The 27,500-nt window shown below is 47.5% G+C and overlaps 1 protein-coding gene across 3 annotated transcripts in view; it reads right to left on the reverse strand.

Annotated features, from left to right (window-relative positions):
• Window positions 1-19,833, reverse strand: part of LOC310812273 (semaphorin-6D-like) — an 88,215-nt gene extending 68,382 nt beyond the window's left edge. For 2 of the 3 annotated variants that reach the window (XM_083680747.1, XM_083680746.1), the window contains exons 1-2: window positions 19,700-19,833; window positions 3,284-3,461 (exon numbers count right to left, since the gene is read on the reverse strand). The gene's annotated coding sequence lies outside the window, so the exon portion shown is untranslated. The remainder of the gene's footprint in view (window positions 1-3,283; window positions 3,462-19,699) is intronic. The other variant, XM_083680748.1, reaches the window with a different exon arrangement.
• Between the last annotated feature and the right edge of the window lie 7,667 nt (window positions 19,834-27,500).

A 27,500-nucleotide genomic window follows, 5' to 3' on the forward strand; every position in this document is an offset into this window, starting at 1 on the left:
GGGTTTGGGGGCTGACCATTGCTTGCAAGTAGGGAGGGGCTGTTCCCTTTGCACCAAGGTCTTGAATCTGATGCGTCATGCTACCAGGAGCCAGTGCAGGGTGCGAAGGAGGGGGGGGGACATGGGAGAATTTGGGGTGATTGAACACAAGACGGGGGGGGGGGGGGGGGGGGCGCATTCTGGATGAGCTGCAGAGGTCTGATGGCACATATTTTCATATCAGACCTGCTCTGCTTGCCTGGAGGGTGTAACCGCTGGAACTAAACTAATTCCCATTGGCTGGCGTGACTCCAAAGACGAGTCAGGGTTTGTTGTGTTGGTGTCGATACGCAGGGTTCCAGCTTCAGGAAAAGGTGAACGGCTTTCTGAAAGTGAATCTAAAATGGCCACCGCCCTATTCGGTGGCGTCAAAAATGGGGTCAGTTGCGTGTGCCCGTCCTACCTCTATATCACCAAACACATCAACGCAGCTTAACGACGACAAATACCCCCGTACCCCATTTTCTCTGCCAACCTGGCAGCGCCCTCTTAGATTAGGAGAAATACCTTCACATGGCTGTGATCCGTCTGCTGTGCTAGGGCTCAAGGATGGAGGGGGGGTGGAGGGGGCTTAGGGCGCTTTACGGGGGGTGCTGATCTGATCCACGTTAATCCACAGACAGACGCAGACCCTCCCTGCCAACTGGACTCAACAGCTCAAGCCTCGGCCCTCCATGACCTCCCCCCCCCCCAAGCCCAACCCCCTCCACCAAAGTCAAGCCCCACCTCTACCCTTCACATACACACACACTACCCCCCCCCCCCCCATTCCAACCCTCTCGACCCCAGTCAAGGCCCGCCCAAGGAGCCACAGATCTGACAGATTACCCCCACCCCCCCACCACCCCCCAGTCCTCCGTACCCAGCCTATTGTATCACAGCTGAAACATTGGAAACATCTTACAATGTGGACATACTAGACCTCAGCCAAAACATTGTTGTGCATTTCCCTTGACAAGTCACGTTTAGGACTAACGCTCCTGGACTAACGCTACTGCAAAATTATTTAATTACTGCCCGATCTTTGAAAACCAAGGGGCTAAAATGATTAACGGGGAAAGCTTAGTCAGGAGCCCCCCTCTCACACAGGACAGGGGTCAGGTGACACGTACAGTAGGAGGCTTGTTACCATGGACACCAGGCTCTCCTTGTCCCCATCGCAACCCCTTTCCTCAATTTAACCTGTGACCTTTTGTCTAAACATAAAGAAAGTAGCCTACATCTTGAGGCATATTATATTGCTATAGCTATATTTCATTATTCTAATGAATGGTAAATATTCCCCTCACAAACAAGTAGATCCATCACAAACCTTCCACCCTGACATCTCAAGGCAGAAACAGAAACAAAGGGATTAACTCAGAAAACAAGTAGCCAAACACAAGTAAATGTCTGTGACATAAAGTGGAATTAAAGAGTCACAAACGCATGTTCTTTCTGCAATGTAGTTAATTCTTTGAGCCCCCTCCTCAAACAAAGGCTGAAAGGAACATCCGGACAAATCAGGAGTGTCATACGCTGATAAACAGGCTCAGGAGCGTTCTCTCTTAGCCTGTGAGAGATCTACTCACCCCAATTACACAGCTGACGTCTCTCTCCCTCTCATCCTCCCCTCCCCCACTACCCTCAACCCCACTAAATCAGATTAGCACACAGCAGGCGGGGCTAACTTCTCACCCCTATGTTTTTGATAAATATGACTTGTCTGAAAATGTCAACAAACCCCTTTAGCCCTCCCCCTGTTTGTTCCCGACGATGGGATTAGTGGCAGGGTTCATAGGTCAATGCTTTTGAACTACCCCCCAATCCTGCCCCCCCCCCCCCATAAGTCTCTAAGCCAGGATCCCAGCAGCACATCCTACTACTATGAATATATCATATCTGTATCACAAAGGATAGAGAAATCCATGGCTTCCCATCTAAAGTAATACAAGTGCTATTACACAAAAGTCTCTGTCAGGTTGCATACCCCCAAAAATGTTGACCAAAAGCTTTGGTTTAAAAGACTGCTAATAGATAGACAAAACAAAGAGGCACCAGACAGCTCTCAATTTGTCTTTCAAAGAAGCAACTCAAAAAAACCATTTCAGAACACAAGAGTAGAGGGCATTTTGAGGGGGATAAAATAACATTTTGTGTTAATAAATTTAACTCACCAACTGACGATGAATTCCAGAACACTCACCGCCTAGAGTGCCTGTGTGTTATTTACCTAGCAACAACACTCTGATTGGCTACGCCATTAAGCATCATAATTTATGCATTTTTGGTGCATAAAGTCACCCTCGGCACTCTAGAATGTTGACAGTTTGGGAGTTTATTCGCCCTCAGCACTGAATGAGTTAAAATGGGCAGCAGCAGCTGACAGTAATGACTCCAGACAAATGCAGCATAAAGCCAGAACGGGAAATTAGGATATAGCACAGGGGAGCAAGGGAGCTGCTGGAAACATAACAATGATTAATTCTACAAAAATTACAAAATACACTTGTCTCTAAAAGAGAATAAACATATAGTTGGACAAATCTATTATTATAAATCACTCGTGTGTTTGACATATCTGTATAAAAATGTGGCCAATTCAACATTCCACAGCAAATGTTTTGCTATGGCACATTTGAAACAGCTCAAAGACTGATTGTGGGAATCGTTGCTTGACTTGACGTGACCTCACTCCCGCACCTGAGAGAGGCACTTCACCTGGCTCACGCGTGCGTTTCAGTTGAAATCCCCCCGCAGCCTAAACAGCTAATGTGTAAAAAAAACATGAACCAGAAATGCGAGTTGCCCTAGATAAGCATCCCTGCTTAACCAATAAATGGTGCTGGATCTCCTCCGTATGCTTGCTCAAGCAGCTTTTCCCGTGGGATCGTGGAGCGGCCCTCGAGGAACCTCTTGGATGCAGCGCAAGTTCAACCGAATGAGAAGAGAAAAGCAAGGCTTGTACCTGAACACACACGTTTACCGGGCGGTGGCTGAGTTACACAAATAGGCCAGCTTTGCCCTGGGACCCATTCATCTGGCTGTCATAGGGTACGTTTGTACAAAGAAACCCCACAGAGACCCCTACAACAAGTCCACTAAGCCTCAAACTGTAATGATCTCTCCACAGATCTCCTCAGATTTCCTCCGCTATTCCACATTAATACACCCTTAGCATTCTCATATCATTCTCAACTCAAGTATTCCTTCAGAAACACAGACAGAGAAAGAAAGAAAGAAATAAAGAAAGAGTCACTCTTACCTCAGCTTTCAAATCATCTAACCATAGTGGATTCAGGGAACCAATCAGCACAGGAAAAACTTCCAAAACAGGAGCAGGAGGGGGGGGGGGTAGAGATTCCAATCAGGGCACAAGACAAGATTCTTAGGATTGGACGAAAGGCTGAACTCTTCCTCAGAATTGGCTGCGGTTCCTGTACCTGTGGGAACGAAAGTCAAGAAAAGAGGGGGCCATTAAGTCAGGGAATGCTTGAGCATGCTGAAGCATGAGGCAGCACTGTGACATTAATCCTTATCCAAACTCAGTAAGAGGTTTTCGGCAGCTTTCTTGGACCAGAGCCAGATTCCTGTTGAGGCGGTTTATACACCCAGCACAGCAGTGGACACCTTTAAGTCAAAAATAAAAAAGGCCCCTTTTTACAAACCACAGCACAGGTACAGCAAATATTGTGAGCCCAGAAGTGGGAAATTCTGCACTCTGAATGGATTAACTGTTTTGGGTTTGTTTTTTCCATTTGTCCGGCACTTGATTGATAAAGTCAGTTTAAAAAGACTGGGAGAATCGGTTCTTCTTCAGGGGGAGAATCAGTGTCATTACAGGAGGCTAAGAGGATGGCTACCCATGTCGGCCCCAGTCTGAACCAGGGGAGGCAGTAATCGGAGGACGGGCTCATTGTAATGCATGGAACAGGATGAAGAATGGAATGTTTGATACCTCATTCCATTCCATGCATTACAATGAGCATCAAACATTCCATTCTTCATCCTGTTCCATGCATTACAATGAGCCCGCCCGATTTCTACCTCCACTAGCCTCCCCTGGTCTGAATGTGGCCTCATGTTCTGAGGGGAAATGGGGAAATTGGTGGGTTGGTGTACCTTTTGGATCAGTTACGTTTGTCCTGGAATCCAACTGACTATTTGTCTTTCCTTAGTGAACCAGATCTGTTTTATACAGCCAGGGCCAGGTTTTCATCACTAAACCACAGCTAGTTAACATAATATACACAGATATCTCTTTCCATGCACGGCCCAGGCCAAGAGAAAGACAGCCAACTGCCAGCTGGTGTCAGGGCACCACTGTTTGAAGTTTCCGCAGGGTCTTTCAATGCACTGTGGCATTTGCCCTCACACTGCCAGAAACACACTGCCTCCCCAATTGACATCCTGATTGTGTTTAGCACAGCTGCGGCCTTGAACACAGCTCAATAGACCATGCTTACTGAGCGCAAGAGGAAATGATTCCCTGAGCCGGGAGGGAATCCCTAGCCGGTCTCAGATAGCAGGCAGTTGGCCCTGACGCACACAGCAGTTATGAGCTGAACAAGCCAATATGGGAAGGTCCTGGGGAGCCTCAGTACAAAGCAGAAATGTTGGAAAGGGGCATTTGGATTGGAACACATTGGGTGGCGGGGGGACGACGACGACAATGACGACAAACACTACAGAGTAACCATCTCTGGAGGGAGGGCAGCTCGAGAAGCCAGGCCTCAAAGCAAGGCGTCCGCAGGTCATCATGTGATAGAGATTGGAAAGCTGCTGGTGATTTCTTTGTGGTGGCCAAAATGCATCCTGAGGTAATTAAAACACCGGAGCCAGACACATCAAAGCAGTGGAGTCCAAGGAGAAATGATTAAGAGCAGTAGGATAGAGGTAACTGAAATGTCCTTGTCAAAAGGAACCTGACAACCTCAGCCTCAAGTCACACAAAGCTCTAAATTCTCTACTAACCTCTCTTAAAACAGGAGGTGTTTAGACAAAACACAGAAAACCATTAGCAGGGCAAATTATCTATTGTCACAGTTTTTAAACACACAGTACACTCCAGAGTACACTCATATAAAAAAAAGTCCCTGTTTTGTCCCCCAAATCTCCTTCTGAGGTTCATAATCCATTCTCCATCATGGGACCCGGAGCCTGTTCCAGGTCTGCTCTGAATTGCAGCCTTGTTATCCCATCAGGAGGGTTTCTTGTTTCCCTCCAAAAGTTGCCCGGCCGTCAACAAAGGATCTGTCATTGGTTATTAGCCCCAGCAGGGACGGCCCTCATTTGACTGAATCTAGCCCTTGTTCTGGCTCCTTTGAGCCCATTGTGGTTCGGATCAGCTCAGAAAAAAATAAATAATAATCTAGCTAACCCAAGCCCTCCCCCGCAACTAGCTAAGCATGTTTCGCTGTGGGCAGAAACAGGCAAGAGGTCAGCCAAGTGGGTCCAAGGTTTAAGAGCATTTAATTTTATGGTGCCTACTCATACTGCCCTGGGACTAGTTGGATGTTTGCCCAAAAAAATTGGGCTAACACAAAAAAACAAGTCAGGATGAAGCGATGAGGAATAAGACTCAGAATGGGACAATAGTGCTGAAAAACTAGGAGTCTGTCGTGGCGTTATATTCATATCCATTCATTAGGACTTGATACTCCGATGTAATCGGATGAAACTTGTGATCGGACGACCAGGAATGCAATTTAAATGCTTAAAATAATGGGACTGCGCAGATCGGGCTTTGCGTGTGCGTGCATGAGGAGGCCAGCTGAGTTTTGAGTTATTTCATTATTTGTTAAATGTGAATGAACACACAAACACAATTGAATAGAAAATATGCAACAGCTTAATCTGCTCTGGTTTAGACCACAGCAAAACCAGCCAAGCTTTATGGAACGCTAGTAAGCAGCAAGGCCAACCAGAGATACTATTTTCTGTAACATTTTTGGTTAGCAAGTCCATAAACTTAATCTTCAACGTCTTCACTGTATTCCTAAGAGAACACAAAGTCGCTCCACTTAGGGCTCCCGGTTCTAATTCCCAAATCCTGATCCAGTCTCCTGGTGCTTGATCCAGGATGAAGATCAGATAAGACTCCCCCATTAGGGAATAAGCAATTAATCATAGGGATTCTGACCTGAGGGAAGGAGAAAGACTGGGGAGGATGATACCCTGTGATATCACCTTGGTGAAAAGGAATAGCCATCACTGACTATGTTTCCATGCACAATATTTGGCCATTTGGAATGATTTCATTTCGAACAAACATTCCCGAAAGAACAGTTTATGAGATCGCAAATTCTAGTGTCCTTTTGGAGGTAACTGTTTACTTGTCCTAACATGTAATCTGAATAAAGTAGTTTCTTTATTTGCAACCAAGCCAAGTTGGTGAGTTCAACGGGCACCGGCAGATGTTTAACATTGTAGGCGATGGTTATGTGAATAGCCTCTGGTTGGGAATATCTGTGGAATACTCCCGTGAACTCACGTCTAGCACCACTCATTGAAACACAAGATACAATGACAAACGATCATGAAAATACAACTGAGCAACATAATCACTGACAGTCAAAAGGTAGCCCTAATAAATGTGCTTTGAGTCAACCGCTTTGAGTCAACCGCTTTGAGTCAACCGTTTGCATATGCAGTAGGCTACCGTCAACACACTCAGACAACCTCAGAGTTTCTAAAGAATGACTCCCTTCAGCAAAAACATTCCAACTGCGGATAAAGTAGTCCATCTCTGTACCAGCTAAGCCTGGAGTGTATTTCACTTGTGGGAGGCATCACGTTTGACTTGGAAGACTCATGAGAAAGCAAATAAATGTTTTGGCCTGGCCTAATAAACAGAACCCTCGCCACGGATGTGGTATAACTGGCTCTCTTAGTTTCAGGGCGCCCTTGTGTCTTCGAAGTTCTGTGCTCAAAATTAAATGTTTTCTCCAAGCACGAAAATACAAAAATCAGCCATTGTAATTCCACAAAATGTATCAAATTAACCAATTAGCATAACTGGTTACGGTTCCAGTCGGCGGTTAACAGACAGCCTTCCACACCACATAAACCTGATAATGGGCCATCGTTGTGGAAATGAGGGGGTGAGCTTTGTGCCTCTTGTACAAAATGTGAAATTGAAGTTTGAGAGGCCAGGAAAAGGTCGCGGTTGACCTTATCTTGACATTTCATCATCAGCTACATGATACAACTCGGCGGTGACCTCTTGACATTTCAGAGAGCCACTGTTTGAAACACAGTCGTTTTTCCCATTCACAGAGAGTGAGGGAGACAGAGAGACACATGTACCAGGAGAAAGAAGAGATGTACATCGCATTGCCTTGATGGGAACTGCAGTTTTGAAGTAATGGATACCTGGGGAGGCTGGTGTGTTTGATACCATTCTTCATCCCATTCCATGCATTAAAATGACCCCGTCCCTCCACCAGCCTCCCATGATGGACACTGTATCCATGCCTTTTGTGATCTGCCCAGTCTAACATCTTACTAGAGAACTATCCTCTGGAGTGTTCAAATATTCCTGTCTGCTCTTACCTAGACAGAGTTGAACCTTATATGCCCCAAGATGTTGATACAGAGAGGGGTGAGGGAAGGATGGGGGAGAGAGAAATAGAGATTTCAGCTGGTCTACCGATAAACCCACACAGTTGAGCTACGGGCCAGACAGAGCCTGCGGACAGAATTTGGCCCATTGAGACAGGTTGAGACCGATGAAAGTAGATATCGGAGTACGGACTTATTTTATTTCAGAAACTACCTCTGTGGCCCAGTATCAGACAGGGGAGGCTGGTGGAAGTTGAATCCTTATTCCGTTCCATGCATTACAATGAGGCCGTTCTCTGATTTCTACCTCCGCCAGCCTCCCCTGACAGAGACAGAAGTTGGCCCACAGGGGCAGCTGGAGAGCTTCTACTGCTGTTGCAGTATCATAACCAATGAGTTTATCAGAACTGCTTTCACACTGACACTCTATCTGCTCTATATATTATTCATGCTGTGAAAACCACCAGAGTCATGGTATTGAGACTGTGCTCGTACACAAAGGTGTTTAAAAATCACTAGGATGTTTCTAAAGGATATCAAAAGGCAAAAATTCTACAGATTTCTGCCTCCACTGTTCTATATGTTCTGTGCCCAAAGCGGAAGTTATAGAGGACCCATTGGTCGATCCAGAACCAACCCCTGGCCAATTCACGTTAGACACTTGTGATCAAGACAGCACACTAGTGTAGCCTGGGGTGGTCCAGTGGTCCAGCACCGCGGCCTACAATGCACACAAACACCCATGTTGGCATGGGTTAGAATCCGGCCCATGCCCTCCTGACGTACCCTCTCCTCCATACATTCCTGTCTTTCTCCACTACCTATATTCAATAAAATGAAAAATATAAGAATGGGACTATCACACTAAAAACAATAACCTTTAAGATAGCACAGTAGTCTATGGAGTAGGGGTTAGTCTATGGAGTAGGGGTTAGTCTATGGAGTAGGGGTTAGTCTATGGAGTAGGGGTTAGTCTATGAACTAGGGGTTAGTCTATGAACTAGGGGTTAGTCTATGGAGTAGGGGTTAGTCTATGGAGTAGGGGTTAGTCTATGGAGTAGGGGTTAGGGTTTGTTTCTGGACAGGGCCGAAGTTCTTCTACAAGACTGCAGGACAAGATCACATGTCAACATTCCATTCTGGTCACAAACCGGTCTCCCGGTCGACCTCCCCCTTGACCTTTGACCCGAGTTTAGGGTGTGGATGCCCAGAGGCGAAAGTGATTAGTCTTGTGTGTTTGTGGTTGGTTAGAGTGTCAATGAGAGCAAGTCAATCAAACAGGGGTGACGTCTCTGTGAGGAATGAAAGCACCACGCCTCTATCAGCCTACTACGTCCATTTCAAGTCCATTTGTTATCTTTCCAGATTGGATTTCAACTATCAGGCCATCTATTCTAAAAACGAATATCTGAACATCTAGGTCTACGTCAAACTAATTATAACAATATCAGGTTTATTTTTGAAACCTTTTAGAGTTCAAATCTCACTGCATTTGCTCCATTTAGGCCACACCAGATTCACTTCAGACCAGTTCACTTCAGACCAACCGTAACCAAGCCCCAGCCACACTACGTAAATTACTGTTTTTCTTTACTGTTTGTCGTCTTTTTCCATCATTTATTCATTCAGTTCTCACAATGTTGATGATTGATAATGGTGAAGTGAACAAAAGTGCAGACAAATAAGTGTATTGTACCTTTTACGTCTTTACAATGCTAATATAAAAAAAGCCACACTCAGTGTGTTGGAGTGACCAGCCACCAACGCTAGTTCAAAGTAATGGAAAAACAGTGTGCAGCAAACAGCGTGGAGTGTTCTGAGGCAGCCTTCCGTCCCTCACTGCTTACGCCACTGCTTCACCATTTCTGACACGTTTTTCCGAGAAGCCAGTTAAAATAATTGAAGGGTGAGTGAGGGATCTGGCGGAAATATCATTCCTCGCTAATGGTGTGTTTCATATGATAATAGGCATGCTAGCACTGAGAGAATCTGATAAGCTTCTCCTGCTGCTCTGCCATTATCATGCTAATCTAGAGGCTATAGAGAAGCTAGACAATCTAACACAGACTTTAATACTGGCAGGAAAATCAAAGCTCCAATTGCACAAAACAGCCATCTACCTAACTAACCCAGAGGAGGCTGAATAGAGAAAGGAAAACGTTAGCACCCTCACTGTTAATTAAGGGAACATTATTCTCGGTGAATGGGAGGCATTGAGCTGTGATTTGAATGGTTTTAATTTGTGTGGCGAAAATTATATGTTGCGTGTGTGGAACCCGCGCTTTTCCTGATTGGAGACTTCCTAGTCATTCTACTGGAGTTCCACAATTATTTTCCAACTAGCAATTTTGGCTCATGAAAGGAAAAGTTCAGACAAAATAATTTAACGTGACAAAACCTATACAGTGTAATTGTTACACCCACCCTCTAAAGGGCGGACACTTCAAAAGGGAGTTTGCCCAACCAGTAAGTCATAATGTTTGATTGCCTGGTGTGTTTCCCAATTCCCAAGGGTAATTAGTCTTTATGGCCCTTTATTGCCCCTTGTGATGCGGGTGTGAGGTATTTCTTCCTGCTTACTTGATTTCCTGGACATTAGCATTTCACAGGAACAGGACACGCGTGTCTGATACCAGTCCATTTCAATAAGCCCATCCTCCGATTTCTACCTTCACCAGCCTCCCCTGAAAGGAATACACCTCGTCAACACATTGGATCACCTGAGGGGCCACTGAGCATGCAGACCAACGCCGGGAACAAACTGGGTTGAGTCTTTCAACGACACCCACGCAGAAAACGCTTGTTGCGTAAAGCTCTAGACCAGGGAAGTCAATGCTTGACTCGTGAAGCTCATTGCTCAAAAATAAATGCACTAGTTGGTCTAAGCTGATGTGTGCATATGAAGGGGTTTATTGCAATCTGTTTGCAGCTGACAAGCCGATTAACCATGTTCCTAGGTGATCGAAATGCAATGTTTACAATCCAGGGCGAGCAAAGCTGTCAGTTACCTTCATCCATCACCTCTGCTTACCCTCTCTCCCCCTCTTTCTCTCTTTCTGTCGCTCTCTATCCCCCTCTCTCTGGGCTATTGCATCATTATCTTTCTCACAGAATCTGCCTCTTAAAGGTTCTCTGTGCTCCATTCTCTCCTCCAATCTCTCTTTTTCACTTCCTCTCTCTGCCTTTTCAGGTCTCCTCTTCCTTTCCAAACATGAACTGATCCTGATGTGCATGTGGGTCATCGCTGCACAGGTGATGGGGGGGGGGGGGGGTTCTACAGGGCACACAGGTGATGGGGGGGGGGGGGGGGGGGGGGTTCTACAGGGCACACAGGTGATGGGGGGGTTCTACAGGGCACACAGGTGATGGGGGGGTTCTTCAGGGCACACAGGTGATGGGGGGGGGGGGGGGGGGGTTCTACAGGGCACACAGGTGATGGGGGGGGGGGGGGTTCTACAGGGCACACAGGTGATGGGGGGGGGGGGGGGATTCTACAGGGCACACAGGTGATGGGGGGGGGTTCTACAGGGCACACAGGTGATGGGGGGGGGGGTTCTACAGGGCACACAGTGCTTTGGATATATACTGCCCATTTTCTTTTGCACCCTGACCTCTGTTTCTTTCCAAACACTCCCCAGTTTAAAAATAGCCCTGTTCCCAATCTCAACCCCAACAGAAGTCAGTCCCCTTTCCCCGCAGGCGCCCCCACCCACGACACGAACCAGATGTTTGGGTTTGGTCCAGCCCCTGAGTTAGAGAGAGAGCGTTAGAGGGAGGGAGGGAGGGAACAGTCCTCTGTCATCCACCTCCTGCCTTCCTATCATTCCAAATATTAGCGTCATCGACCTGTACCAGGCGGTATTGAATATGGGTCTTCGGCGAAAGGTACACAAGAGTACGTGGTCCATAATGAGAGGTCAAACCGAATCAAGAGAACCACTGAGCAGGTCAGAAGAGCACAATTCAAGGTCTGTTTTTCTGCCATGTATGCCCTTAGCCCATAGTTCAACCTGAAATTACATCAGACTGCAATTTAACTGTACCTTATCATCTGTTGTGTGTTCTGAGTCCAATTTGTCCCTCTGTTGAAACAGCGCTACTGTAATTATAGTGCCATTAATTGCTGGAAACAGGCCTTGGAACACTTGGAACCCAGACCAGCTTTTTCACCCCACTTGATGTTTGATGTTTCACAGAGAGGCGTTTTTGCAGTGTGAAAAGAGACAGCTTGCAGCTGTGAGCTTCTGAAGAATATTTATTTTCCTTTTTTGGACTTCTCTGGATTCCAGGAACTTACTGGGACAAAGTTAAGATCTTGAATGTCCCTGGCCTCAGAATCTTTCTTCAGTATCTCCCATCCTCTTTTCCCCTCACCTCCTCCTTTTCTCTCTCTCTCTCCACTTCATCCCTCTCCCTCCTCTCTCACATCCACACTTTCTCCCCCTACATCTCCCCATTTCCTCTCTCTCTCTCTCTCTCTCTCTCCTCTGAAGAGCAGACCCATTTTGGCACACTTAGGAATTCTGCGGAATCTCTTGTCCAAAATATCCCCCCCCCCTCTCACCCCATTTTGCTTCTCCCCTCACATTCCTGGAACTCTTGAGCGGAGGGGTTTTGACTGTTGTGTTTGCCAACGCCGGCACTTCAACCTCAAGCAACGCAGGAGGACAAACAAGTAGTGAGGCAAGACAAACGCAAGCAAGAGCAAACAGGACAAGAAAGGAGGGAGAGAGAGAGAGGAAGAAGTCAATAAAGACAAGAGCCGACAGATCTTCAAATCTCCGTCTGCCTGCAGTGCTTTCTTCATCTCCAGGCTTCCAAAACAAGCTCATAAACAGTTTGTGTGTCGCATATCAGCCGACACGATCAGCCATAAACCTGATTTAGCTAACCTCCCTCTTCCTTTGAACTTCTGTGCCAGCAGCAGAAAGGACTTTTCAGCCATTTTCAGCCAGCAGCTAATCAATGAAGCGGGACGAGATGCACTATCATTAAGTGAATGAAAGATAATTTGGCAGAGAATCCCGAAGCACCTTTGAACCACCTTCATAATGGACTCTCTACCCTTGCTTTGGAACACAACTATTTTCGAGGAGCTCAGCAACTTGAGAAGAAGGGGAAACTGTTGACAATTAAATAGGGCCGTGTAATAAAATCAAACAGATTATCGGAATTATTTTTCGCGATACCGCGTCGATAATCCAGCCTGAAGTCGACCATAAATGCTGTAACTGCTGCCAGGAGAGCAAAGGAAGACGTTGTAAAACCAGTAGATTTCTGGTAGCAGCAGGTAGGATCACAGGGTACAGAAGCCTGGTGGCTGAAAACCCCCGACCGTGTTTAATCTTTCCTCCAAAGATGAAGAGAGAGAGAGAGAGAGACAGACAGTGAAAAAGGGACAGGAGAGGAGATGAGGAAAGAAAAAATATATTAAAGAAGATGAGGAGAGTGGAGTAGTAGGAGGAGGAGAAGAAAGGAAAGGCATCTGAGGGTGAAGGCTATTTCATCGCTCATTACCTCCGGGGGCATTAGGAGCACCAGACCTCCGATGCCCTCACAGCCGGCAACACATAATTCAGGAGCAAACGTCCGCGACAGAGACAGAACTTTAAAATCACACCCTCCACAAAACAGCCCATTCCCCCCACGGCGTCTGAGCAGCAGACCCGTCAGCTGCGGCCGCCCAGGACGCAATCTCTGGACGCAATCTCTGGGTGACATGGAAAAGCTTTGGCGCTTCTCGCAGTCGGGCCATTTGTTGCCGTGGAGGGCTGACGGTGGGAGCAGACCGGGACGGTGGGAGCAGACCGAGACGGCGCTGGCGAATGGAGAGGTCACTAATGACAGACGGAGAAGAAGAAGAAGAATGGGAAGAGGAACTTTTCCAGACCCTCTGGAAGAGATAGAAACACATCGACAATACTGGGCCAAGCGCGCGCGCGCACACACACACACACACACACACACCAAATCAAGCGGAATAAGAACCATACATCACTTGTCGATGACCTCACTCATATACACACACTATTCACTCAAATGAATGCACATCTTCTCACTCATGAATACAATCCAACACAAGCAAATGAATTCTCCCTCCCCCTCTCCCTCCATCCCTCTCCATCCCTCCCTCCCTCATCCCCCTCTCTCCCCCCCTCTCCCTCCATCCCTCTCCCCCCCTCTCCCTCCATCCCTCTCCCCTCCATCCCTCCCTCCCTCATCCCCCTCTCCCCTCTCTCCCCCCCTCCCTCCCCTCCTCCTCCATCCCTCCGTCCCCTTCACAGAACATCCTGCCCTCCTAATTCCCGGGTTTGTAATCAGTGAGCCCTGTGTCAACAGCCCCCCCGGCAGAGCTCGCCATCCCCGCCACGCTGTTATGATTCCCCGGTGATGACCTCACCCCGCCATTGTGACACCCTCGGTGGCAGCACAGCGTGAGGCGGCCGAGCAGTCAGCCAGACCAACCATGACACAGAGCTAAAGTGACTGTGTGTATCTGTGTGTGTGTGTGTGTATCTGTGTGTGTGTGTGTGTGCGTGCGTGCGTGCGTGTGTGCATGTGTGCGTGTGTGATGCCCAGGCAGAAACATTGAACTGCCAATATCAAAGCAGACACATTAATGGGCCTTTGCATCCAGACTCAACACTGTGAGAGCTGTGTGTTTGGATAACTCAGTCAGGCAAAACCAGCTATGGTCAAGCTGCTTAACCAGCCCTGTAAGAGGCCCATGCACTAACGTCCCGGCAGACTCAACTTTATGTACGAGCAACGCATCAACAAACTTCAAGCATCAATGCCGATAGAATATGGTAAGAGCTGTTAACTTATCTAGTTACCAGTTCTAATAATAATAATAATAATACATTTACTTGTATACTGATTTGGTACTGATAGACCAAGGTAGGGGGGAAAGGTACGAGACATCAAAAGCAAGTTTCAAAAGATGGATTTTGAGGTAACGTTTGAAAGAGGAGCGTGTATTGGATTCCTTGATGTGCTTTGGGAGAGTTCTCCAAGGGGTGGTGGGGGGGGCCGGACCCCCCCCAGGTTCCCAGATTCTCTCTGTGTCCGACTGAAGGGAGTAATGCACACTATTCTAATCTCGACAGAGACAAAAGACAACAGAAAAACATGCCGTACACGCCGACGCGTCCTCGCCGCCGTGCCATCTGGAAGACTCTTAATTGCACAGCTGGATAAAGAGCCGTGTTGAAACTAATGAAGCCACCGCGCTGCAAAGCTGCTTCACAGACAGGACAGCTTTCATATCTTAATTCCCTTTTAAGTGAGGCAATCATTTCTCAGCCATTATCCCGTATATAAAAGACTAAAATAAAAAAAGGGGCCAGGGTGACGCAAAGACACAAAGGCTTGTGTTTGGAAGCTAACGACGCCCTTGGGGGGGTGAACCTCCCCCTAATTAACAAGTTAAGCAATTAAGAGTGCCAGCGAGATTTCAGGCAGGCGCCAGACTACTGGCCTCAGTCTGATCACCTCACTGGCTAGACGTACTGATCCTCACATCATCTGACTGTCTCTCCACCCGAACGACCGGGCACAAACTTCAAGGTCAGCGTTCTCCCCAAAGAATGGAAGAGGCGCCTCTATGTAAACATGTCAAGGCAAATTAAACTACATATTTAGGTCATGAGTAACTAAATTTGATCGCCAACGAAAACATAAAAAAAAAAAACTAAAGCGAAATCGTTACGATGTTCCTCAGTGAACTCAGCATTTTAGCATTATTTTTGCACATTTTCACATGAATGAACGCAAGTCGGGTTTTGATAATGCAATCCAGCACCACGCTGTTTAAACATCCCTAACCCTGAAGATGATAACTCCTCCGAGTGCCTGTTCTGTTAGAGTGACATGGAGGCTCATACTGCAGCAGTAGGATGAAGCTGAGCCCAGATACAGCTCCAAAGTCAGTGTTGCCTTGTTCCCCCACGAACGGTGAAAGCATTTGGGAAAGGGTAAATCTAATCCTAGATCTTTGCCAAAAGGGTATTTCTCTACCCATTTCTGCTCACTAAAATGAGAGAGAGCCAAGGAAAAATACCCCAGAGACCTCACGTGACCGTCAGACCCGGTGGTGGGGAGGGAGAATGTCAAAATTAAGCGACAGCATTTCACATCTGCTGTGTCATCGCTCCGTTACCGCATAGGCCAGCCGAGGCTGAAACGCTGTCTCTCCTGACAACACCCATCTTTAACGTGAGCACTTAAGATCAACACCCATCTTTAACGTGAGCACTTAAGATCAACACCCATCTTTAACGTGAGCACTTAAGATCAACACCCATCTTTAACGTGAGCACTTAAGATCAACACCCATCTTTAACGTGAGCACTTAAGATCAACCACTCCTCATCACGGTCCATGGTAATGATGAAATAGGTGTGGTCCAGGATGAGGACTCCTCATTCCGTTCCATGTATCACAATGAGCCCATCCTCCGATTTCTACCTCCACGGGCCTCCCATGGTGTGGTCTTTAACTACATGAGAGAATGGAGGTGTAGGCTGGTGGAGGGGGGTAGAGGAGGGTGGAGGAGGAGGGTGGAGGGAGGGGACCTGGTGGAGGAGGAGGGGGGAGGAGGAGGAGGGTGGAGGGAGGAGACATGGTGGAGGAGGAGGGGGGAGACCTGGTGGAGGAGGAGGAGGTGGGATACCTGGTGGAGGAGGAGGGAAGGTGGAGGCCTGGTGGAGGAGGAGGGAAGGTGGAGGCCTGGTGGAGGAGGAGGGAGGGTGGAGATCTGGTGGAGGAGGAGGGTGGAGGAGAAGGGTGGAGGCCTGGTGGAGGAGGAGGGTGGAGGCCTGGTGGAGGAGGAGGGTGGAGGCCTGGTGGAGGAGGAGGGTGGAGATCTGGTGGAGGAGGAGGGTGGAGATCTGGTGGAGGAGGAGGGTGGAGGCCTGGGGCAGTGTAGTGAGAGTGATGTTCATACAAGAGCGAGTCCACCTCCTACTCACAGCTATCAGTCATGCACTAAGTGACAAGTGCACACACACACACACACACACACACACACACACACACACACACACACACACACACACACACACACACACACACACACACACACACACACAGGTCTGCATGCTACATTGCAGCATCAGGTGAGGAATGATGGTTAAGCCCAGGGTTGACAGGTGATGACAGAAGGCAGGTAGACTGTAGTATGTTGTGTTACTGCACCTGTACTACGCCTGTACTACGCCCTCTGAGGACCAGCTGCTTCAACAGTGGAAGAACCCAGCCACTGCCTCCCCTCACTCTCCCCTCAGAGAGCTGCTTTAAGAGAGAGCAGGTCTCTCCCCTCAGAGAGCTGCTTTAAGAGAGAGCAGGTCTCTCCCCTCAGAGAGCTGCTTTAAGAGAGAGCAGGTCTCTCCCCTCAGAGAGCTGCTTTAAGAGAGAGCAGGTCTCTCCCCTCAGAGCTGCTTTAAGAGAGAGCAGGTCTCTCCCCTCAGAGAGCTGCTTTAAGAGAGAGCAGGTCTCTCCCCTCAGAGCTGCTTTAAGAGAGAGCAGGTCTCTCCCCTCAGAGAGCTGCTTTAAGAGAGAGCAGGTCTCTCCGTTCTAAATGTGTTGAGAATCGTCACAACTCCTGCAGCAGTATGACACACACAAACAAACACAAAGCAGGGGCCTGGAAATCGACACCGTGAACAGAAGACAACGTCAAAGAGAAAAGACCGAAGACAACGACCACCTCTGATTACCTTCCTAATCCGTCCAAAACAAGGCATGAAATGACGCAAAATAACCTAACCGAAGGACGAACACAATGCACGAACCGCGCTAATTAGGACAGCGTTTTCCCGGGGACCTTGACGGTGAGACATAAGAGGAGCTAATCGCTGAATCCGGTCCTTTGATTGGGAAGCGGAACGGCGGGGTAAAGGATTAGGACAACAGGCAGTCAGTCCCACACAGCGGCGGCTCCAGGGGACGTCACCGAAGACCACAACCCGGGGCTTCAGCCGCTGATCTTCCTACGGTCCTTCAGCGGTCTGAACACCACTTGCTTCCCACTCCCACTGCTCGTTGAAACGTGTGTCGTAGGTCAAGCCTGACGTTAGGACGAGAATACACTTTTAAAAAGGGCTAGTATATGATTAAGAGATTATTCAAATACTCTATGAGGTAAATGTTTGCCGGAAAAAAATCTAATTTGATGGAAGGATGGTGTGTATGCATGTCTGACCAACATCTGTGTGATTCAACCAGTGAATAAGTGTTTCAACAACACCAGGGGAGGCCGGTGGAGGTAGAAACCGGAGGACAGGCTCATTGTAGTGCACGGAATGGAAAGGGGAATGGTATCAAACAGACAGGTTTGTCCGTTCCAAGCATAACAAGGAGCCTGTCCTCCGATGTCTACCTCCACTGGAAGCCTACTGGATGAACGCCTTCATAAAGGATAATTGTATGGCGGGGACAATCTGTCACCAGATGAAGACTTTATCAAAACATCAATAAACTCATGATGCTTCCTTATAATCCTGACAAATATGCTTGCCATGCACGACCAAGTTGCCCTTTGTGATATTTTTCAGATCTATAAAATATGACCTTTGCAGCCGATGACAGACTATATAAAACACTACCTTATGATCACGTAGGCAAATAACAACCCATTATTTTAGTCACAACAATTTTCCTTAACATAATTAGCGCAAATCAAAGACTAAAACAGATGGTCAATGAGGCTGGACAGCAGACGGAGAGGACCTCTAACTGGACGTCTGTCCGAGGCTCCCCTACCATGGCTGCCGAGGGGATTGACACACACACACACACACACACACACACACACACACACACACACACACACACACACACACACACACACACACACACACACACACACACACACACACACACACACACACACACACACACACACACACACACACACACACACACACACACACACACACACACACACACACACACACACACATCTTCCGATCGCAATTGATACAACTTTAATCTGCCGTTTTAGAGGAACACCTACCCGGCCATGTTTACCCGATGCACCGCCCGTCCACAGATTGTGGCTGACAACAACTCATTGCTTATTGCAATTGATTGCAATCGCTACTTAGACGGGGGTGATGGTGTTGCTCAGTGAGTCGTTTCAAGCGATAATTGTGGGAACAGTGTTGGTGCTTCAGCAAACGTGGTCTGGTAGGTTTTCTGTCTAAAACGGCGGATTAAAGTTGTATAAATTGCAATCGGCAACGGGGCCCGCAAACAGGGGGGGGGGGCGTCAGGATGTGGAGCGGGGCCCCTGACTCCGGCTTCTGATCCCTGGTCCGTCTGCAGCCCGTGTCTGTTAACGGCAGGCCGTCAACCACTCATTGGTACAGCGTACCTGTCATTTTGGTCACTGCACAAGTGTCACCATGACATATGAATCGATGATGATCAATTCAATAAATCTATGTACAGAACAAATCTTTCTGAATAATAATGATGTGCCATCTTGGTCGGTCGTGCACAAAGCATACGGTAGGTAGACGAGGGGGTAAAACAATAAGAAGAAAAAGATTAGAATCATAATTGTGCCTCCGTGTTTCAGACATTTAGCAGGAATCTACCTCTGACTCTCGCAGTATGTGGTTTCGTCTTTGTTTTGTTGCGTTAGGCTGCAGATGACACCTACCTTGCTTGACAGCTCTTTCATAAAAAAACATCTTTTGTTCTCAAAAGATTGGGACATTTTAAAGACACAGATGTGCGGCCAAAACGCCAGACATGGTTTCTCTACAGTGAAAACGTCAAACTGGCCATTATTCAAGTATCGTGCAGTAAAAACCTGGTTTAAGTTGAGCTGCTGGGACTGAGTTAGAAAGGCCATCCGAGCTCCATACAGTCCGGCTACTGTCTGACTGATATCAGATCATGATTCAGGTGTTCTCTGACCTTCCCATCAGAAAAGGCTACTCAAACAGATGCACAACACAACACAACACAACACAACACAACAGCATTTCAAAGGTTCTGTCCAGATCACTTCGACCCGTTTCATTCAGCCCCGGCAGCAGACGCGGGCGGTGGAGAGGGTTACAAAGCCAAGGCTACACGGACAGAGGCGAAAAAACACGGGACTCACCTTGTCTCCAAATTTCAATTCCGTGACCTGTTAGCAAAGTGAGTAATCCAGGCTCCCGCCGTGTGCATCGAGGAAGCAAAGGTAGTCAGAAAAGAAGCAATAATTCTCTCCTGAAACGTTGTATTCCTGGGACGCCGGACGACGGACAGACGAGCTCGCGGTGCCTCCGTGCGCCAGACTGAGCCGGACGTCTCACCACCACCACGCGACGGTGCGCCCGGGACACGCCCTCCTCATTTGCATCAAAGACCCTTACGGCCAATTAGGGGGCTCAGCACAATTGCCTTCGCAGTTGGCTCCTCCCCTCCTATTCAAATCAAATGGACCGTGACCCCGCCCTGTTGCCGGACATAGACTTACATACGATTTCCAAAATCTTAATAACCTCACATGTTGCGATCTCCCTTCTCTTGCCCAAATGTTCGCATCTCGCTGCCGCTCTCTCCAATATGAGGGTTCTCACACCACGCGATTGACTTCATACGCTGACATATACGATTTGATCAATATCTCTATCGTCGGTTTTGAAGACGGGGCTTAAATGGAGGTGTTACTGGTAAACTTGACAGGCGTGTGTTTGTGTAAAAATAACAAGATATAACACAGCTTTCTTATGTTGTAAGATATGTTATTTCGTGTAGAACATGAACGACGGTAAATTGATTATTTACTTATTTGCTCTGGTTTCCGTTAAACCGAAAGGTTTTCTACACTACAACTGACGCATCCTCGCCTGGGGAAGGTGTGTTGTCACCAGTTTATCCGCTGGCCATGCGTTTCTATCGCCTGTAGCTGTAGTACTATTGACATCAGCTCGTAGACTCTCTCACACTACGGGATCTGTTCTGATTTCCTTGCGCTCCGTGACTTTTACGCATTTCTGGCTCCGCGCTTTCCAAGACTTGGTATTCTCATTTGCGTATCTCGCCGAATAGGCGTTCCAGACTTTACGCACTTGGAAAATGATCACCTTCTGCCTCAAAATCCCACCTCTCTGGTGGCCAGAGGCGAGTCCAGATGAGTGTTCTGCCACTGGTAACACCAGTGTAGTCAATAGGAGAGGAATTCCACACTCTCTTTGTTCAACATCCTAGCCATTACACCCAAAACTTAGGAGACCCCCGAACAAAGGAAACTATTTCATTGTGCATTGCAGTGTTCGAAATGGCTTCGCTTCAACTCGGCTGATCGATTACAAATTAAATCGATTGGCCCTTCTTTCATTCTCTCCTTACATCAATGAGACATTCAAAGCCTTGTCGTCTAACACTCGGGAGCACTGTAATTAAATGCCTAGGCACTCACCTTGAAAGCCAACCCGTTGTCCAAATGCTACTATTTTCAATTAAGCTAGTCCCGGGCATTGTTTTTCCCAGCAATCAAAGCATTCCAAGCCCACACAGTTGAACTCCAACAATTCAATCTCAGGGTTCAACGTCCCACCGTCCCCCGCTGATTTCACTGTCAGCGCTTTTTCCATTTTACAACACCCTCTGGCGAAACCGCAAGCAATTAGCTGTCTATAGCCCCATGCTGAACCCGCTTTGTGTCATTCAAAGTCATGCAATTATTTCAACAAACGTTATTTATTCAAATTACGTTTTGTTTTCTCTAGGGTAGGTGCAGAGAAAGATGCCACTGGCTTATCTAGACAAGGCCGTTTTCCACCAGTAACTATTCTTTTGTTTAAAAATCAACACATTCCTCCAGAGAAATAAAGTGTCAAGAGAAATATTGTCAGTTGGGAAATGTATTATGTGTTTATATGTTGATTGTGTTTGATTTTCATTCCACCTTTGTAGGCTACAATCACTCTGTACGTCCGTCTTCTGTATTTGATTACATTAGCTACACATGACATTTTCGGCAGAAGCAGAATGAATTCCGAAGCGTACAGAAACATCTTGTCTGCTCAAATACAAGCAAATGCTTTCAAACTCATTGGACGCCGCTTCATCATACAGCAAGACAATAATCCAACAGACAAAACGTGGAATGTTGTTGACTGGTCACATCAATCCGCATAAATCCATTTGAACATGCATTTAATTACCTGAAGATGAGATTTAGAGCAGAAATACCTCAAAACAAACAACAGCCGAACATGGCTGCAGTCCAGGCCTGGCAGAGCATCACCAGAGAAGATACCCAGCGTCTGGTGGGTGAATTGGTCGCAGACGTCAGGCAGTTATTACATTCAAAGGATATGCAACCATATACTGAACATGAGTGCTTAAATTGGACATAATATGCAAAAATGACATAATATGAAAAAAATTACTGTCCACATACTTACGCAGGGCACTGTATATCTGCAGGCACTTGAAAAAGACAAACTGAATCCCCATGGTCTCAACTTAAATTGTTCATTTAAACATTTAACAAATATCAAATTAAACTGAGGTAATTAGATGTTTTAATTGAAGTTAATGGAGGGGTTCACATTAAGGAGGTGGGGCAGAGGTGCCTTCATTAACGGTGAATATTCAAGTGAGTTTTCCAAAAAAATCCAGCCCACTGTATTTAGAACACCACCCAGAGTCAATGATTTACTCCAGCCATGAATACTGGGTAACCCATTTAAGTTTAACCCATATAAGTCTTATTAAAGCGGTAAGTTGATATGAAACGTCCGCTCAGTGGGAATCTGGAATCGGTCGGCAATAATAACATCCATCGGATGGTGCCAAGACAAACAGGAGGATACTGTAGGGAAGTGGATCACACTGAGCCAACAGCTTGCTAAGTTGGCTGTCTGCTGCTGACTGTTTGAGGAGACAGAATTACGCTGACTCCCTCCTCGGGGTGATGGTTCAGTCAGCGCTTTCTGGACCAACAGCATCGCAGCGTTAGCATTCCTGACGTCGGCTCCTCGACGGGGGAAACGGCACATCCAACGAGGACGCAGACACGTCAACGGTTTCCTCCATCTGAGGTTCCTGCCGTACCCCCGTTCCTGTCTCTCATGGGCCACATCAACCGATCAACTGATTCAGAAATGATGAATCAAGTTCACCAATCAATAGCTGCGATATTTGTGATCAATTTAAAAGTAATCTTTGCTGAACGTACATAAGGGTCGAGGTTATCCTGCTGCGCTAGCTCCAGGTCTGGAGTGTCTGGTTGCAGGTGGCCTAGAGGTTGGAGAGGCCAGCCGGCAATCAGTAGGTCGCTGGTTTGATCCCCACCCCAGGAGGGAGCTGGATGTGAGCTGGTGACTGGAGTGTTGCAGGCATCATATCTAAACTGCTGTTGTGCCCTTGAGCAAGGCACTTAACTCCTGACTGTTCCAGGGGTGCCTGATGATGGTTGACCCTGTGCCCCTCCTTGGGGGAGGGGTGCAGTGCATGTGTGTTGTCTTGTAGGGTAGCAGGGCAAGGTAGCAGGGTAGGGTAGCAGGGCAGGCAGACAGGCAGGGCAGACAAGTAGACAGGGCAGGCAGGACGGGTAGACAGGCAGGCAGGTAGACAGGGCAGGCAAGGCAGGCAGGCAGGATGGGTAGACAGGCAGGCAGGCAGGACAAGTAGACAGGCAGACAGGGCAGGTAGGCAGGGCAGGTAGGCAGGGCAGGTAGGCAGGGCAGGTAGGCAGGTAGGCAGGGCAGGTAGGCAGGGCAGGGCAGGTAGGCAGGGCAGGTAGGCAGGGCAGGTAGGCAGACAGGGCAGGTAGGCAGGGCAGGTAGGCAGGGCAGGTAGGCAGGGCAGGTAGGCAGGGCAGGTAGGCAGGATGGGTAGGCAGGGCAGGTAGGCAGGGCAGGTAGGCAGGGCAGGTAGGCAGGCAGAAACCGGGAAGTGGTCCTGTAGCATAGAGAGAATGCAGTAAGACAAAATACTTAGACACAGAGAATCTACAGGAAACTAAGTGCTGCTCAGCGGCCGAGAGCGAGACTGACTCCTAACGACAAACAACGATCTGGCGAAGAGTGGACGGGAAGCCGGGGTTTAAACACTGGGAGTAGACGAGGTGATGAACCACAGGGGTGAAGACCAAACAGGTGGAGAAGATGACTGATTGCTGGAGCCTGGGCCACATACACACACACACACACACACACACACACACACACATACACACACACACACGCACACAGACAGAGACAGACAGGGGAGAGAGAGATACTGGTAAAGGCTTGGTGGAAGTGGAGGGCGTGACATGCAAGCAGTAGGTTGGCAAAGCTGTTCATGATGAAGTCATGTTGCTGACACCCGCTGCGGGCGATGGTGGAACCTGAAGAGACGGTTGGTTGTCAGCTGCCATTTTGAAATGTATCATGTTTGTCAGGCATACTGTAGTCCTCGATGTAATTGACAGTTGACAGTGAACTCTTCCCTGCTCTCTGAATGTACTGTAAATCCGATGCTATTCAGAATATATATAGATATCTCAATGACTCATAGGTGTATGACATGACTTCATCCCTAATTTATGAGTTTACCAAGAGTTGAGCTACACTACAAGTCTGAAAACTCTATGACCCCCAAGAGACCTGAATATCGCCTGTGGCCCCCCCGTCTCAAAGAGGATCGCTTTAGTGAGACGAGTCTCCTCATTATATTCAGCATGAGTCTTACAGTATGTGAGCTGCAAATGAATCCCTACGTTTCTTTAAGAAAACAATCACTAAATATTTCATGGGTGCTTTTGTTCTCCCTGTCGGGCGAAGTGGGAGGCTGGGGAACAGCGTGGGTGGAGAGAGTTCAAATTCATCTTAGGAAAGTGTGGAAGATTGTGATAATTGATCAACTGATTATTAATGCTATATTCATACTTTCAATTAATAATATGATATATTGGATACTGATCATTTGACCTTTATATATACATATGTACAGTGAACGTCTGACTTGAGACTCATGTTGACTTTTTCTGGCTACTGTTGTTGCAATAACATATTCCTGAGCATATGTAGGGGTGAAAGGTTACCTATGATTTGCATCTGTAGGGGTGAAAGGTTACCTATGATTTGTATATGTAGGGGTGAAAGGTTACCTCTTCTGAGTGTATGGAGCGGAGAAAGGTTTAGCTTAAAGATTGAGAGGTGAAAAGCTGGGAACAAAGAGGTGATTAAAAAATAAAAAGAAGAATGAAAAGACTGCCTACAGAGGAGGTCTTTGAATTTTTCACTGCTCTGAATCATGTGTAGAGTATCTCTCTGCATATGATTTCGGTGTATTGAAAAGTTTCTGTCAACTTGGCATAATAAAATGAGCTCAGAATTAACTTTGGTTTCTTGATTACAGAATATGTAGCATGCTAGATTGTGACTAACCATAAGAAGTCAAGTTTGGAGGGTTTTTCCTCAACAAAAGGCCACGCAATCCAAAAGAGGAGTGACACTCGAGGCTCTCGATGGACGACAATGAAACCTCTGGATGGATCGGCCCTCTGGAAACCTCTGGATGGATCGGCCCTCTGGAAACCTCTGGATGGATCGGCCCTCTGGAAACCTCTGGATGGATCGGCCCTCTGGAAACCTCTGGATGGATCGGCCCTCTGGAAACCTCTGGATGGATCGGCCCTCTGGAAACCTCTGGATGGATCGGCCCTCTGGAAACCTCTGGATGGATCGGCCCTCTGGAAACCTCTGGATGGATCGGCCCTCTGGAAACCTCTGGATGGATCGGCCCTCTGGAAACCTCTGGATGGATCGGCCCTCTGGAAACCTCTGGATGGATCGGCCCTCCCAACATCCAAAAGGCACACGAGGAGGAACCAAGCGGTGTAAAACATCAACTTCTTTGAGAGAAACTCCAGACTACCGTACCACCCCCCTCCATCACAAGGTCAGGGAAGTCCTGACCCTACTGTTATATATTAACAGCTGCAGTCCCTCACACGGTCTGATCTGGAGCCTGGCGGAGCTTCGCAGAGGCAGGGACAGACGGATGTGTGGGGAAGACGGCCCAAGAATAACAACATCAGACAGGCTGCAGGCGGATGCTGACATAGTGTTAATTAAATCAAGCTGCCAATCATGCCCCCCCCCCCCCTCCCTCGCCCTCCCTACCCCTCCCCCCACCCTCACCCTGCCTCCCCCCCTCCCCCACTGTCACACGTCCACAAATCAGAGGGACAGGGCTGCCTCCCCCAGGCGTCACACCCCCACCATCTCCCCTCTCACCCACTCAGCGATGTCACAGTGTGCCTCGATGTCATCGGAGGTTCTGGGCTAAATAAGCCGTGCGAAGCCGCTTCTGCTGGCGTTGGGGGATCGGCAGGCTTCTCTGGCGAGGGTACACAGTACAGCACGGTCAGGGGAAAAACTGCTGGCCCCTCTAAAGGACACTATTGTGTCTGCATTGTCGGTCAGAGATTGTCTTTGTTTTTTTACAGTTCGTCATGACCCAAATGGATGACCCAGAAATGGAAGAATAGAGGTCTGACCTGAGCTGAACTGAACTGGGCAGAGCTAATGAGGTTGTCAAATGCATGCCACCTTCCCCCACTGGTCTCCCCACCGTCATGTTGAAGTGGTGACGGCCACAGGGAGACAGGCACAAGGGCATCCAAGTCATGTTTGTGTAGAAAATGTTGGATGTTGAAATACATTTGGATGTATTTGGATATATTTGGATATATTTGGATATATTTGGATATATTTGGATGTATTTGGATATATTTGGATATATTTGGATATATTTGGATGTATTTGGATATATTTGGATATATTTGGATGTATTTGGATGTATTTGGATATATTTGGATATATTTGGATGTATTTGGATGTATTTGGATGTATTTGGATATAATGTTGTATGCTGGATAGCATATTGACATCCTCCTTCATGTCAAGAATAAGGTTTTTCATTTCCTTCATTTAGCCAGTGATGATGTCCTTTATTTAGGATAATGAGTCGGTAGGTATTGACCCATCTTCTAATGGCTGCTTCCAGCATGATAATGCACCATGTCTAATGGCTGCTTCCAGCATGATAATGCACCATGTCTAATGGCTGCTTCCAGCATGATAATGCACCATGTCTAATGGCTGCTTCCAGCATGATAATGCACCATGTCTAATGGCTGCTTCCAGCATGATAATGCACCATGTCTAATGGCTGCTTCCAGCATGATAATGCACCATGTCTAATGGCTGCTTCCAGCATGATAATGCACCATGTCTAATGGCTGCTTCCAGCATGATAATGCACCATGTCCCGAAGTAAAAGTCGTCTCAAACTGGTTTCATGAACATGACAATGGGTTCAGTGTTCTTCAGTGGCCTTCCCAGTCACCGGATCTGAATCCAATAGAACACCTTTAGGATGTGGTAGAACGGGAGATTCACAGCTTGAAAGTGCACCAGAAAAATCTGCAGGAATTGTGTGATGCAATCATGTCATCATGGACCAGAATCTCAAAGGAATGTTTCCAACATCTTGTGGAATCAATGCCATGAAGAATTGAGGCTGTTTTGAGAGCAAAGGGAGGCCCTACCCAGTATTAGTACAGTGTTCCTAATAAAGTGCTCAGTGAATGTGTATCTGTATTCATTTCTATGAATATAGTTATCTGCCTGGCTTGTCTGTCTGGCAATGCAATTCTATTATCCATGTCTGTTCCAGGGGAGGCTGGTGGAGGTAGAAATCGGAGGACGGGCTCGATTTCTGCCTCCACCAGCCTCCCATCTGGTTATCCATGTATTTTCCCCTTCTGAAGTTCTGTCATGGTCTCTCCATGTAAACACCGTTATCACAGCCCTCTGGTATCTGGCATCACCACAGTCGTTCAGGAGTTACCTCCATGTTCCCAGGTCCACCAGTAACAGGTTTGGTTATGCTTCCACTCCACCCTTCAGGAA

This window comes from Argentina silus (assembly GCF_951799395.1).
Source record: "Argentina silus genome assembly, chromosome: 11".
In the NCBI taxonomy this organism is placed as follows: Eukaryota; Metazoa; Chordata; class Actinopteri; order Argentiniformes; family Argentinidae; genus Argentina; species Argentina silus.